The sequence below is a fragment of the Papio anubis genome, chromosome 8, assembly GCF_008728515.1.
Source record: "Papio anubis isolate 15944 chromosome 8, Panubis1.0, whole genome shotgun sequence".
In the NCBI taxonomy this organism is placed as follows: domain Eukaryota; kingdom Metazoa; phylum Chordata; class Mammalia; order Primates; family Cercopithecidae; genus Papio; species Papio anubis.
In genome coordinates, this window is record NC_044983.1 from 90,765,360 (window position 1) to 90,780,749 (window position 15,390).

Below are 15,390 nucleotides of genomic sequence, written 5' to 3' on the forward strand. Positions count from 1 at the left end.
ATCCACTAAGCTGTACTTTTAATATAGTGGGAGTTTAGGAATTCAGGACCTCCCTTTTATCTGCATAAAAAGGGAGATCTATTACCCATATCTGCATGACTCCCAACCCATACCCTTTTGTAGTGATACATGGATTGAAAACTGCATTTACTTTTGAGGATGCTCTGGATACCATCTCTTAAGTTATTTCCCTAAAACATTTTCATTATGCCTACAACTTACATGTTTAGTTTAACATGTCTAATTTTACATGAGTAGTTCAGGTAAAGGAAAATAACTCTGACAAGACCCCGGAACCTTCTATTCCTTCCCCATCATAACCTTGCCCTTGTCCTTGAGGGAACTGATATCTTGAGTTTACGTTACTACTTTTCTCTGTGATAGAATTTATTTTTAAAAAATTTTCTATGTTGAAAATGCTTTATTATAAAATATTTATTTCCATTTTCTTGTGCATTAAGTTTTTAAAATAATGACTTGCTTCTGAGTTGAAATGACCATATTTAAGTTTAAGAAAAAAATAAACGATTTACTGAGAAAAAAATCAAGAATGTCTAATTGGAAGATAATGAACACACCCATATGTATATACATATATACATATATAAATTAGATAAATGGTGGTATGTGTCAACATACATGTGCATGTATTTATTTATAAAATTATGTAAATATCTATTAACATTTGTTTAATTATATTGCCCTTTCTATTAGCCTGGGAATCAAATCTGGCCAAAAGTTTAAGCTCTAAGATTGATATAATTTATTTAAAATTGTTTTTTATTCTCTAGATTGTAAAGTTTATTTTTGTTTAATTTTTAGATTCATTTCTTTGTGGTGAGTGAATAAAGCCTAATTGTTGCTACCTATTGATTATTTTTTTTGAGACTTATTACTCAGAAAAATATTCTTGACTTTTCCATAATTTTTAAACCTGAAGCCCTTGAAGTATGCCTATTTGGGCTTTACTCCCAAAGATTGAGATTTAATTGGTCTGGGGCAAGACTAGAATTTAGGTTTTCTGGATCTCAGGTGAGGGTCTCTATATTTAGGTATTTAATGATAAACATATTTTCTCTTTGTATTATTTAGGGCATGGTCTAAGCAGCTGTAACAGAAGGAGCCTCAAAATACAGTGGCTTATATAAAGCTAAAAGTTCATTTCCTTCTTATATCAGAGTTGTGGGGAAGAGGACCAGGGTGATAGGAAGACTCTGTTACCCTCAACACATTACTTCTCATCATCTCCTAGTAGCTGGCAGGAAGAGGGGAAAGGGTCAGGGATGCCCACATCTAATCTTTTTGAGGACAAGACCCAGAAGTTGCACACATCACTTTTGCTCACATTCAGTTGGTCAGAAACTGGCTTCTACGGAGACTAAGAAGTATGTTTTCATCTGGGCATCCATGTGCCCAGGTATAATTCTACAACAATGAAGAATGGGCAAATAGTTTTCAGGCACAACTGTCAGTGGACCACAACCTGTTTTGCCAGCCTGTTTCCCCATCATGACAACGAAGCCTCCAGGCTGGGTGCCTCAGAGAAGGGGGAGGAGCAGGAGCAGCAGGAAACAGAGCTGTTACTGTTATATGCTTTTGGGATCATAAGCAGCTCACAGCCCAGAAACCCAAGCTTTCTTGAAAGATGAGAAGGAGCCCTGATTTCCTGAATTCTCATTATATTAAAAGAAAAGCTTAGTGGATTTTCAGATCTTATTTTCTTTCTATTTATGCCATATAGGATATGATGTAGAAGTTCCTCCCACCTGATGGGGGGAGGGCAGAAAATGGTGGAACAAGGAGAAAAGATAAATGCCAGATAGGTTGAAGGGGGAAGCCAAAAACAGAGGTGCTATTGAGTCTCCGAACTCAACCTGGAATTCCAGGAGGATGCTGCCCCATGACACAGGGTGGCTGAGGTGAGAATGGTAACCTGATGGAATACATCAGCAGAAAAAGGGCCTGGGAGACTACCCGGGCCTCCTCCACCTCCCATATGGATGGAAAGGATCCATAAGGGTCACTTGCTCATTGAAAAGTCATTTATCGCCAGGCGTGGTGGTTCATGCCTGTAATCCCAGTGCTTTGGGAGGCTGAGTGGGGTGGATCACCTGAGACCACAAGTTTGAGACCAGCCTGGCCAGCATGGTTAAACCTCGTCTCGGCCGGGCGCGGTGGCTCAAGCCTGTAATCCCAGCACTTTGGGAGGCCGAGATGGGCGGATCACGAGGTCAGGAGATCGAGACCATCCTGGCTAACACAGTGAAACCCCATCTCTACTAAAAAATACAAAAAAAAACTTAGCTGGGCGAGGTGGCAGGCGCCTGTAGTCCCAGCTACTCGGGAGGCTGAGGCAGGAGAATGGCGTGAACCCGGGAGGCGGAGCTTGCAGTGAGCTGAGATCCGGCCACTGCACTCCAGCCTGGGTGACAGAGCAAGACTCCGTCTCAAAAAAAAAAAAACCTCGTCTCTACTAAAAATACAAAAATTAGCCAGGTGTGTTGGTGTATGCTTGTAATCCCAGCTACTGGACAGGCTGAGGCAGGAGAATTGCTTGAACCTGGGAGGTGGAGTTTGCAGTGAGCCAAGATCATGCCATTGCAGTCCAGCTTGGGCGACAGAGTGAGACTCTGTCTCAAATAAATAAATAAATAAATAAATAAATAAAAGAGTCATTTATTGAAATCTTATTTTGTATAAGACCTTGTTCTAGGCACTTGGGATATACCAGTGAACAAAACAAAGATCCTTGCTCTGGAGGAATGAGGCAGGTGAGGGAGTAGGGGAAGATAACACAGACAGATGTAATAAATATATAGTTCACGGAGTATGTTAGGTAATATGTGCTATAGAAAAATAGAAACGGAGAATAGGATAAGGGCCCCATGAGTTTCAGGGAGCAGACTGCAGTATTAAAAGGCAGATGGGTGCAGCACAGCAACATGGCACAAGTATACATATGTAACAAACCTGCACGTTATGCACATGTACCCTACAACTTAAAGTATAATAAAAAAAAAAAAAAAAAAAAAAGCAGAAGAGGCCTCATGCAGAGTTTGAGGGGTGAACAAAGGCATGAAGGAGACAGGCATTTGGCCACGTGCACACATAGGGGAAGGTGATGGGGGCTGAGGTGCCAGCTTCTGGTGTCCTCTCCTGTGTCTGCCAAAGCCCACTGTGGGGCCCCATACACACATGCTTCTCTTCCCTCTGGTTGCTAACCCTTTCTTCCATGCCTTTCCCCCTTTCTGATTCTACCTTCTATTGTTTTCCTTCCTCCTTTCCCCTTCCAGCCCTAGGTGGGACACAGGCCTTTGTGATGAGTGGAGTAAGCAGGTGACTGGAAGGAGGGCTTGAGGCCAGGGAGGACGTGGGTATCCGCTCTGTGCAACCTTGTAGGCTATTTTAGGCCTTTGGCTGTTACTCTGAGTCAAATGGGAGTCATTGAAGGGTTTTGAGTAAAGGAGCAATATGACTAAGTTTTATTTTAAAAGGATCACTGTGCTGTGTTGAGACCAGGCTGTAGGAGATAAAGGCGGGGGCAGGGTAGGGGGTTGAGTAGCCACTGCAAAATCAAGCAATAGGCCATGTGGTTTGGTCTAGTCTGAAAGGTAGGGGGTAAGAAGTGTTTGGGTTCTGTGCCTTTAGTGGGGACTAAGAAAACATCTGAGGGTGGGGAAAGATCTGCCCTGTGGGGTTGCCGTGGTGAGGGGGCAACGTGAGCATGCCCAGGAACTTTGAAGTGGAGAGTCCATAGGTCAGAGGAAGCATGTGGCTGACACTCCGAGGACCTATAGCACAGCAAGAGCCAAAGTGGGGGTCCCTGGGCCCCCTTTTGGCCATGGAAACAGACTGCATGCATCACCAGCTATGGACACTTTAGAGTTTGCAGTAGACAGAGGCCAATTCCCAGGTACTAGGAGTCATCACAGTGATCAACAGAGAAGGGTGGTATGGGACACCCCTCCTCTCAGTGCCTCAAGGATGCATAAGTGTCACCTCATGCCCACTCTCCATGTTTTCCCTTTGGAGGAAAGAATCCCAACTGAAAGTGAGTTTAAACTTTGAGAGAATATTTACCCCCAAATGAAACTGCTTTAAATAGGAAGAGACCTAGTAAACTTAACTTGCAAGTTTATTATTTTTCTGCCATGCTGGGGAATGGGCTTTTGAACAGGCTCCATTCAGATATAGGAAAATTAAAAGAAGCAATGTTTGTTGTATGTATGTATGTATGTATGTATTTATTTATTTGAGATGGAATCTTGCTCTGTCACCCAGGCTGGAGTGCAGTGGCACAATTTTGGCTCAGTGCAGCCTCCACCTCTTGGGTTCAAGAGATTCTCCTGCCTCAGCCTCCTGAGTAGCTTGGATTACAGGCACACATCACCACGCCTGGCTAATTTTTGTAGTTTTCGTAGAGACGGGGTTTCACCATGTTGGCCAGGCTGGTCTTGAACTCCACTCCTGTCCTCAGGTGATGCACCTGCCTTGACCTCCCAAAGTGCTGCGATTACAGGTGTGAGCCACTGTGGCTGGCCAAGAAGCAACTGTTTTGCACATTAGATTGGCAGTATATCAATTTTAAGACCCTTGATTCAGATATTACCAGTTAGAAAAAATAATTGTGATCCTTTTCAATAACAGTGATGAATTCTGGCTAAGTTTGTTCTGATTGGCTTTCCTGACTAAAGGAACAACTTTATGGTGGGCATTCCTGCAGCAAGATCAGTAGGCCAGGCTGGTGGAGGAGAGATTTGGGTGAGGTAGGCCTTTCAGGATCCCACCTGTCCAACCAAGTGAGTCCTGACTGCCCTGGGTATGGATAGAGCTGGCTTTCCTGTATCAGAGGATGCTTTAGTGGCTGTGGAGGAAACACACATGTCCTTAGAAATAACTAATCAGAAAATAACAGCAATACTATTATTTTAAGAAAATAACCAGAGGGAAGGTTGATATAATAAAAAGCACTGAACCACGAGATGTCCCTTTTTCTTTTCTTTCTTTCTTTTTTTTTTCTTTCTTCTTCTTTTTTTTTTTTTTTTTTTGAGATGGAGTCTGGCACTGTCGCCTGGGCTGGAGTGCAATGTCGTGGTCTCGGCTCACTGCAACCTCCGAGTTCCAGGTTCAAGCGATTCTCGTGCCTCAGCTTCCCAAGTAGCTGGGATTACAGGCGTCCACCACCACGCCTGGCTATTTTTTTTTTTTGTATTTTTAGTAGAGATGGGGTTTCACTATGTTGGCTAGGCTGGTCTCGAACTCCTGACCTTGTGATCCGCCCGCCTCGGCCTCCCAAAGTGCTGGGATTATAGGTGTGAGCCACCACACCTGGCCGCGTTTTCTAAAGAAAAGAGTATGTCCATCCCCTGCTCCCTTTCAGGTAGCCACAGCACTTGGGATGGAGTTGATCTTCCCAGGAGCCATCTTACCCCATTTGATTCCTGAATGGAAATCAGTGAGGTGCCTGAATATGCTGCTCTCAACTTTGCAAACCCGCTCTGAGGGTACACAGCCCTTCCTCAGGCCGCTCCGGGGGTCTAGCAAGGATAAAAGACATTTTCTTGGCTCATGGCCCACTTATTACTTCACACTCTGGTCATGCTGTGATGTCAGACTTTACCCTGAAGCCTTGCAAAGGGATGAAGCCAACCCCAGGAAGCCTGGGAGTCTAGAGGAGATGCGGTCAGTTCTAGGAGCTTTGGGGGATAGGTTGGGCTTGAAGGCAGGGGCTCCATTTCTGACTCCCAGTGGAAAAGAATCAATCTAGCACCTTCTGCTCACATCCTGGAAGAGGCAGGGAAGATGGATGGTGGTGTACTGGACAACATCTGCTGCTGCAGTGGTAGCCCCTCCACCCTTCAGTGTAACCTGAGAAGTGTGGTGCTGGCCTCCTGCTCCAGCCCTGCTTCAGCCCTGCTTGAGCAGTGAGGAGGAGGCAGGGTGGGGGCCGCAGCTCTGCCAGCAGAGTGGGGCTGGACCTGTTCCTTGGCGTGTGCCTGGATGTGATTTGCTTCCCTCAGTACCAGACCGCAGGCTTCGTGTGAATTGACAGAAAATAAGAAACCACCAGCAGAAAGCATCTTGTCTGGCTCTTTTCCAGACATCGTCCTTGTGAGCCCAGTGGGGCTCTAACATCCTGCTGTTTTGTGGATTTGAAGAAGAAAAGTCAGGGCATACCCTGCCTTGTTCCAGAAAGAATTTAGGGGCTATTTGGAACGATGCACACAGCCCAATGAGATGGCACGTGAGTCTCCATAAATATTTGGTGAAGGTGGTCATAGGGAGACACATGGGATACAGTCGAATACTGATAGGAGTCAGAGTGAAGAGAGCCATAAAGCCCTTGACTTCTTTCATAGGTGCTATTAAAGTGGGGAGAATGAAAGTACCTACTTCAGAGGGTTGTTGTGAGGATGAAGTGAGTTTAAATGGCAAGTACCTGGCCAGGCGCTGTGGCTCATGCCTGTAATCTCAGCACTTTGGGAGGCCGAGGCAGGCAGATCCCCTGAGCTCAGGAGTTTGAGACCAGCCTGGGCAACATGACAAAACCCTGTCTCTACAAAAATACGAAAATTAGCCAGGCACAGTGGTATGTGCTTGTGATCTCACCTACTCAGGAGGCTGAGGCAGGTGAATTGCTTGAACCTGGGAGGCGGAGGTTGCAGTGAGCCAATATCATGCCACTGCACTCCAGCCTGGGTGACAGAGCAAGACCTTGTCTGGAAAAAAAAAATTAAAAAAAAAAACGCTAAACATGATACCTTCTATGTTAGCTATAATTATTACATTGATGATGATGGTTATTTCTATTGTGAGGCACTTCTAGGTGGCAGTCTTTCCCAGTGGTTCTGCTGAATATAGACTTGAACCTGACTGTGGATTTACTGTCTCTATGATCATGGACAGATTAAGTGACCTCTCTAAGCCTCAAATTTAATTTCTATTATGCAGGGATGATAGTACCTACTTCACAGCATTGTTTTGAGAGAAACAGGAATGTCATGTTGTGTTAGGTTGGGCTGCCGTAACAAAATACCATGGACTGGCTGGCTTAAACAGCAGAAATTTCTCAATTCTGAAGGCCGGGACGTCCAGGATTTAGGTGCTGTCTAGGTAGGTTTTGTTCGTAGACCTCTTTCCTTGGTTTGTGGGTGGCTACCATTGCTCTGTGGGTTCACATGATCTCTTTGTGTGCAGAGACGGGAGAGAGAGAGAGGTAGGGAGAGACATCAGGCTGTCTGGTGTCGCTTCTTAGAAGGCACTAATTTCATCATGAGAGTCTGACCCCCATAACCTCATCTAATCCTAATTACCACCCAAAGGCCTCATCTCCAAATATGATCACATAGGGGCTAGGGCTTCAGCATATGATTTTGCGGGGGTGGGAGGGTGGGGATGGACACAAACATTCAGTCCGTAACAGCACCGCAGAGGATCTATGGAGCTGTTCTCTACACCACTGGAAGAATCAGAACCCACCTCTGTTAGTAAGATAATGGCCTTGAATCTCTACCCAGCCTGCAATCCCATTGGTTTCCACTTGGCTTTAGTTGACTTGAGAGTGGTGGACCCTGAACCTCTGCCCTCACCCTTATTCCTCTATCTTCTTGTCCATCTTCCATGTGCTTTTATCATCTGTCTACCTATCAAATATCTGCTCTCAGGAAAGGCCTGAAGTAATCAGCAGCATGAATGGTGGGACCTGATGAAGAAGAAGCCCTCTCAAGGGGAATTGTAGTGGAGCAGGCACTAATATTTTGGCCAAAGGATTTTTCTAACTGTGGTATGTCAAATGTCAGGTCCTTCCAGTCTTATATGGGAAATCCAAAGGATGCTAGCCTTATGGCCCTGCTGGACATACAGTAAGCACTCAGTAGATGTTTGAAAGTTAGCTGAACATGTCATCATCTACTCATCAGTAAACAGTACATTGGCTGGCCTAGGTCCTGGAGACCCCTGAAGAAAGCAGACACTTTCTTGATTGACCGGGACAGGTTGTTCAAGTAGTTAAGCAACCTCTTAGCAGAAGAAAGAACTACCAGGGGTTGTAGCCTGGTGCTTTTCCCTTGACTCTTCTCAGCCGGTTGGGGGTTACTGTGGAGTCTCCACATCTAACCATGGCCTGTGGAATTGGAGAAATCTGGAGGGACTGAGGTTTCCCAAGCCTGCCTGACCTTCTGTTCTCAGCTGTCTTGCATGTTTAAACCATCTCTGGTTTGTATGTTCTCAGGGCTATTCTCTGAAGCTTTTGAAAGAAATGAAACACTTTTTCAGCCACTGTCTAAATGGCAGAATTCTGTGCCATGCAGACAGAAAATCTTTGGAACACAACACAATGTAATGAACTCTTAAAATGCTCTCCTGCCTAAAGATTCTTCTCTGAGCCAATGTCTCCCTAATGCTCTATCTTTTTGTGATTGAAAAAAACAAACAGAACTAGGCTCTAAGGAGGACAATGCTTTCAAGTGGTTAGGGTGTCAAGGTACCATCTAAGTGATCTCCTAGAAACCTAAAAGAGGTAAGTGGGTTTCCTAAAAACATTACTTCTCTTGGGCATAGGACTTCAAACTTCTCAGAGCAATTTCAGATCTGTTATCTCTGTTAATGACAACCTCATGTGGAAAGGCAGAGACATTTAGGGCCAGAGGTCCAGGGATGTTGAGTGCTTTTTAGGAGATCCTATAGCTGGTTGGCAACCAAAAATAAGGTCTAGAGAGACACTGCAGGGAGTGTGAGGGCCTGTGAGCCTCTAGGGATAAAACAAATAACAAGTGTTTCCTGTTGTCCCCGGGGGAAATTGCTGGTGGAAGGGACAACATTTACCTACAGTGGAAGAAATGATGACATAAAGTCTGGGTGGAGTTGGGAGTGTCAGATGCCTGATAATTACCGAAGCATTAGTTTTTTGTCATTAACAGCAGCAACAAACATCAAATGCTAACTCTGTGTAAGGCCCAAGCCTGGATGGCAACAATAAGACATGAGGTTTGTGTCTTATCTCTGGGGAGATAAGACACAATTACTTGAAAAAACACAAATGTTAAGAAAACATTGGTACTTGGTGGGTGCTGAATGAGTGGTAGGAGAACAATGCCTCAAAGAGTTTGAAAGTGGGAAAGAGAAAGTTCTCCTGAAATGGTGAGAGGGAGGGAGTTTTAGTGATAGATCTCAGAAGGTGCAGAAAGGTACAGCATTTATGGTTCAAATAGTGTAGCAAAACACACAGAGGCAAAATAATACAAGGCTTCTTGGGGGTGGGGGCATGAGTAGATCAGTCTGGAAGGAGTAGAGAGCTGATTTAGGAAATGGAGTGGGGAACCCCAGTAGAAAAGAAAATAGAATGAGGTTAGAATGTCAGACTAGGAATGACTTGCAGCTTCACACTAGGGATTTCCCATGGAAAACCTAGGAACCTTTCTGAATGACATGTAAAAGCAGAGCACAGGGGTCATCCTCTGTGAAGGCTGTCATCACAGTGGGGCTTTCATAAGTTGCACTGCTGGGCACTGTGCTTGTGCCTGGAGACCCCAAGGTGAGTAGGAACAGCTCTTGTCTTCAAGGAGCTTTCGGTTCAATGCCAGGGACTGGACCAGAGCAAAATCTTGGTAAAGACAAGTTACTGGCCACTGTTGCCAACTTCTATCTTTTCCTTATGTCTTACTTTGTATCAACCTCCTTATGTTATTCCTTTAATTCTTTAAATATTAGGTTCCATTAGGTTCCAGTGAAAACTGTTGGAGACTGAGCCAATGTCTCTTCAAGGTGACTTTGAATGCTTCTGGTCTAACTCCAGCATTATATATTGATTTTACTGGATAATGCTTAGGGGACAGCTTGTTTTATCTCTAAATTATTATTGTTGTTATTATTTTTTGAGACAGAATCTTGCTCTGTTGCCTGGGCTGGAGTGCAATGGCATGGTCTTGGCTCACTGCAACATTCACCTTCTGGATTCAAGTGATTCTCCTGCCTTAGCCTCCTGAGTAGCTGGGATTACAGACCCCCACCACCATCCCCAGCTAATTTTTGTATCTTTAGTAGAGACGGGGTTTCACCATGTTGGCCAGGCTGGTCTCCAACTCCTGACCTCATAATCTGCCTGCCTTGGCCTCCCAAAGTGCTGGGATTACAGATGTGAGCCACCACGCCTGGCCATCTCTAAATTATTAATAAATTCTCCATTGTGGTACCTGACTGCTGCATAAATACAAGTTCAGCTATAAGCTTGAAAGTCTGCAATTTCTGGAATATATATGATATTTTATTTTTGAAAAAAGGAAAAGAAGTTGTTCATTTCCAGTCTTCATATCTGTCTCCATTTTTCACATTCCATGTTGGGAATTGACAATGGCAGCTTCTCTTCGTATTGGATATAGGCTTGATCCAAACCTGGAGACTTGAAACTTATTTAAAGCTGTCAGATGTTTTCCTAGCACCTCAACTGCCAGGATCTCAGTCTTGCCTTCACCATCATCACCACAATGAACTTCAGTTTTGAATATCTATTTGCTAGGAAATGTACTGAAAAAGATGTACTGGGTGTCTACAGTTAAATGTAAAAATGGCCTACACTCATTCTAGTAGCATCAGAGGGTAGATATTAATATCCCCATTAGACAGATAAGGACACTGGGGTCCAATTAAGTGATTTGCCCAAGACTACATCACCCTGAAGTGGGGATTTCAATGCAGACCTATCCAGTTCCAAAGCCAAAGCTTGAGTCAGCACATGACATCCACTGTTTGCCCTACTTCTTTTTCTTTCTTCTTCTTCTTCTTCTTTTTTTTTTTTTTTTTAAGGCAGTCTCACTTTGTTGCCTAGCCTGGAGTGCAATGGTGCCGTCATAGCTCACTGTAGCCTTGGACTCAGGATCTCAAGTGATCCTCTTGCCTCAGCCTCCAGAGTAGCTGGGACTATAGGCATGTGCCACCATGCCTGGCTAGTTTTTTTCTTTTGGTGGAGAAGGGGGGTCTCACTGTGTGGCCCAGGCTGGTCTCAAACTCCTGTGCTCAAGCAATCCTCTCACCTCGGCCTTCCAAAGTGCTATTAGCCAGGCGTGGTGTCATGCACCTGTAGTCCCAGCCACTCCAGAGGCTGAGCCACCATGCTCGGCCCGCTGTACTTCTTTATAGCCATATGTATTACTTGTGGTTCCCCCAGTAACTTCGCCTGTAGGTTTCATCTTTGGAGAGGAGGGATGGGAAGGCAGACTACCTAGACGGTAAGAATCAAGCCTGGAAATCAGACACAAGTTTGAATCCGGAATCCACCACTTACTTGCTACCTTCATGTCATTATTTCATCTCTTTGAACCTTCATTTCTTCCTTTTTTTTTTTTTTTTTTTTTGGTGGAGGGGCTTGTGCGGCAGGGTCTCACTCTGTCATCCAGGCTGAAGTGCAGTGATGTGATCATAGCTCACCGCAGCCTCGATCTCCTGGGCTGAAGCAATCCTCTTAGCTCAGCCTCTGGAGTGGCTGGGACTACAGGTGCATGACACCACGCCTGGCTAAATCTTTTTAAATTTTTTTTAGAGATGAGGTCTCACTATGTTTCTCAGTCTGGTCTTGAACTCCTGTCTTCAAGTGATCCTCCCACTCTGGTCTCTCAAAGCACTGGGATTACAGACATGAGGCACTGTGCCTGGCCAGCTTTCCTTTTTGTATCTGTAAAAGAGAGATAAGAACTATCTCAGAGGATGTTGTGAGATTTCATAGAGATGTGTGGCCCCTAGGACAGGGCCTACAATAATAGTATGAGCTCAGTAAATGGGGCTGATACAAGATCTGTGTTCACAGTCTGGGGAATCCCAATTCCTCGGCACACAGCTTCTGTGGTGCCGTTTCTTCTCATCCACTTTGCCCGGTCAAGTTCTTCCAACCACCCCCTTTAGTTGGTTCTGATTCTTCTCTATCACAGAAACTTTTTATTTCCCTTTTTGGCTTTCATCTCAGCCTATTTCCTACATTCTGTCCCATTTACTGGGATGGCTTCTTAATTCTTTTATCTTCTCCTTTGGCTTGAGAGTTACCGGACATAATTGGTGACTGCTACAATAAATTTTTAAAAAAAGCAAAAATAGGACATCTACTACAGGCTGTTGGCAGTAGTTCCTTGCTGTCCAGATGTCTTGGGGCACATGTGTACTGTGCTTTCCCTAGCCAGGGATTCCTGGACCAGCGACATCAGCATCACTTGGAAATTTGTTACGAATACAAACTCTTTGGCTCCACTCCAGTAACCCTGGGTGTGGCCAGTTACTTGTGTTTTTACAAGCCCTCCAGGGGATTCTGATAAGCAATTTATGTTTGAGAAGCACTGCTAGAACCCCCTGGAAAGTTCTATGAATTGCAACCTTGGTTGTACTTCTCTAGGCTGCCCAGCTACTCCCTTTTTGGGCTAGCCTTAGCCTGTGGCCAGGTGTTTTTGGCACTAGTTTGTATGTTCTGATTCCTATACTTGTGTTAAGTTGTTGGCTCTGCTAACTGATGTGCTAGACAGCTTTTGATGTGTTAGACACCAAATAGCTTCACAGAACTTAATTATTAAGGGTGGTTCATTTGCCCTGATTGGAATTAAATTTAGGTTAAATTTCACTTCTTTGAAAAAATGATGTAGACGTGTTATTATTTAGCATAAGCTACACAGCTTTCTTTTATCATATAGCCCAAGTGTTCATTTGTCTCTTAAGAGTCACCCTTCTTTAATATATTTGGGGTGCTGTTATTGTTAGGGCTATTATCTAAGGCATATCTTGTATGAAATCTTGCTTGAAGACTATTCTTGGGTTAGTAGGAATATGGATTACATTGTGAAGAGGTAAATATATGGACTCCATGACTTAGAGGGATGGCATGGACTATATTGAAATAGGTTCAAGGAGAGTTAGCATCATGAGACTGTGAAGCTCTTAAGGTGAGGGGTGTGCCTTATTTTCCTTTGTGTCTCATTATCTAGCACCGCGCCTGTCAAATGTCTGCTGAGCACCTACTATGCACTAGGATCTGAGGCTTACAATGATGAGCCAAACAGATGTGGTTCTTGCCCTCATAAAGTTATCATGATTTAGCAGAACATAATACATTCTGTATTACTAAGGGAAACTAAGAGTTTATGGGATTTCTTGGACTCAGGAGTTAATATTAGGGTTGATCACCAAATGAATTGGATGATGAAAGTGGGTTAAAATGACACTTTAAGCACTTTGGGAGGCCGAGACAGGCGGATCACGAGGTCAGGAGATCGAGACCATCCTGCCTAACACGGTGAAACCCTGTCTCTATTAAAAAATACAAAAAAACTAGCCGGGCGAGGTGGTGGGCGCCTGTAGTCCCAGCTACTTGGGAGGCTGAGGCAGGAGAATGTCGTAAACCCGGGAGGTGGAGCTTGCACTGAGCTGAGATCCGGCCACTGCACTCCAGCCTGGTCGACAGAGCGAGACTCCAGCTCAAAAAAAAAAAAAAAAAAAAAAAAATTAACATCTTCTTATAACAGGTACGAAACTAACCCTAGTTTGAGTTTCTTAGAGAAGTCATCACTCTTGGCAAAGAGATGAAAATAAGCTGTATTACTCGGCACTTTGGGGTTACAGAAATGATGATGATGACAAGAGTGGCAGTCATGGCTAGTATGTGCTAAGTGCTCATGATGTGCCAGGCAGGGTGCTCAGAGCTTGGCAACCCTTATTCTATTAGTCTCATGAGCAGTGAACAAAGACTGTCATGTTGTTCTCCCAGCTCTGCCACTAACCTGCAGCGTGACTCTGGTAAATCACTTTGCTTCTCTGGATCTCTGTGTTCTTGTCTATAAAGTAAGGGGTTTAGATTAAATGCTGTCTATGACTTTCAAGTCTATGATACCACTGTCTTTGCATACCTTTTTAACAGTCAACAGAGAAATGTTCAGTTAGAGGCTTAAGTTTAGACTTCACTCATTTCTCTCGTTTAATTCTCTAACACCCTGTTTGAGGCATGGAAAATGCATGGAGATGCATCAAGTTTTGCTCATATACTAGGGCACTGTATAGCATCTACAGATGACATTTCTTAAACAGGGCCCCAAATTAGGAAGGTGTGTACATGACTATCTCTAGAACTATCCTGTTTGTTTAACTACTGAATTTACTTTACCAAATAGTTTTTCTTTTTATAAATAATAAAGTATTAGATATTGCATTCAAAGAGTATGTTCATGATATCACATTATTTTGCTTATAAACAGACTATAGAACTTATGCTAAATTTATGAGACGTGCAACAGAATGTTACAGCGTTCTTGAGCCACCACTGTTTTACAAATTTGGCATCTACAGGCCTCAAAAGGCTGAAATGTTTTAAATTTATTTACACCCTGCAGTTTCCTTAGGGAACTGTTTTCCATAAGCTAATGAGGCGCTGGTGCAAGGCCTCTCTGTTATTCCTGGCAGGCACACTGAGACACATCGCCTGCTGCTCTGCTCTTTTCCTCAGTAGTCTACTGCAAATAATAAATATGGGGAAATACATCATCCCTTTGAATGTGGGAGCCAAGCTGCAGGGCTGCCAAGGTTAAAACAAAGCAATTGCAAGCTTGGAGCTCGTTCATGTCCTGTACCACATGTGCCCACACTTTAGGGGCACTCTGAACGTGGCCTTTATCATGTCAATTTGCTTATTCTGAGCACAAAGTTAGTCTTTTGAAATCTCTATGAAACAGGTCTTTCCAAAGAAGTTGCGTTTTGTGGATTAAATTCTCTCCTGAGGTCAGGGAACTTGTCTTCTGGATTATCAAATCGTGAGGATTTATTGAGCACCTCCAAGGTGCCTAGCCCTGTGTTGATGGGAGCCATGAAAAGAGGGAAGCAGAGTGTACGTCTTGCTTTCACGCGTGGTCATGGTCACTCTGGAGGGGGTGTTTCAGATTACAAAGGCTGCTCTGACCAGGGGTGGCAACCTCATGTGTCCACCCAACTTCCTGGCGGAGGCCTGGGTGCACCCTTGGTACACAGCAAGCTTCCAGTGACAGAATGAATGAGTAGGGGTTGCTGCTTTGCTTCTGGTCTCCCCTGAGAGCAGTCTAGTGATGGAAGTTACGCTGATGTTAACATCAGCACAGCCTGAGGACTAAACAGAAGTGGGTTAAATAGCCACAGGGTTTTCTCAGCCCCCAAACTCAGCCCCTAAAGCATGCAGATATTCTCACCTCCAGCTATCCTTTGATATCACCCTCTTCCAGCTTAACTCCATATGGGCAATTAAGTCTGACTGATTTAATTGGACACATTTCCTCCTTCTCTTTACTGCTTTGTTTTCTCTGCTTGTCACTCAGAGCTGGTTGAGGTCAACCCACAAGTGTTTCTTGAGTTGGGGGAGGCAGTAAAGGGATTTTAAAAAATCTATTTGGTGGCTCATAA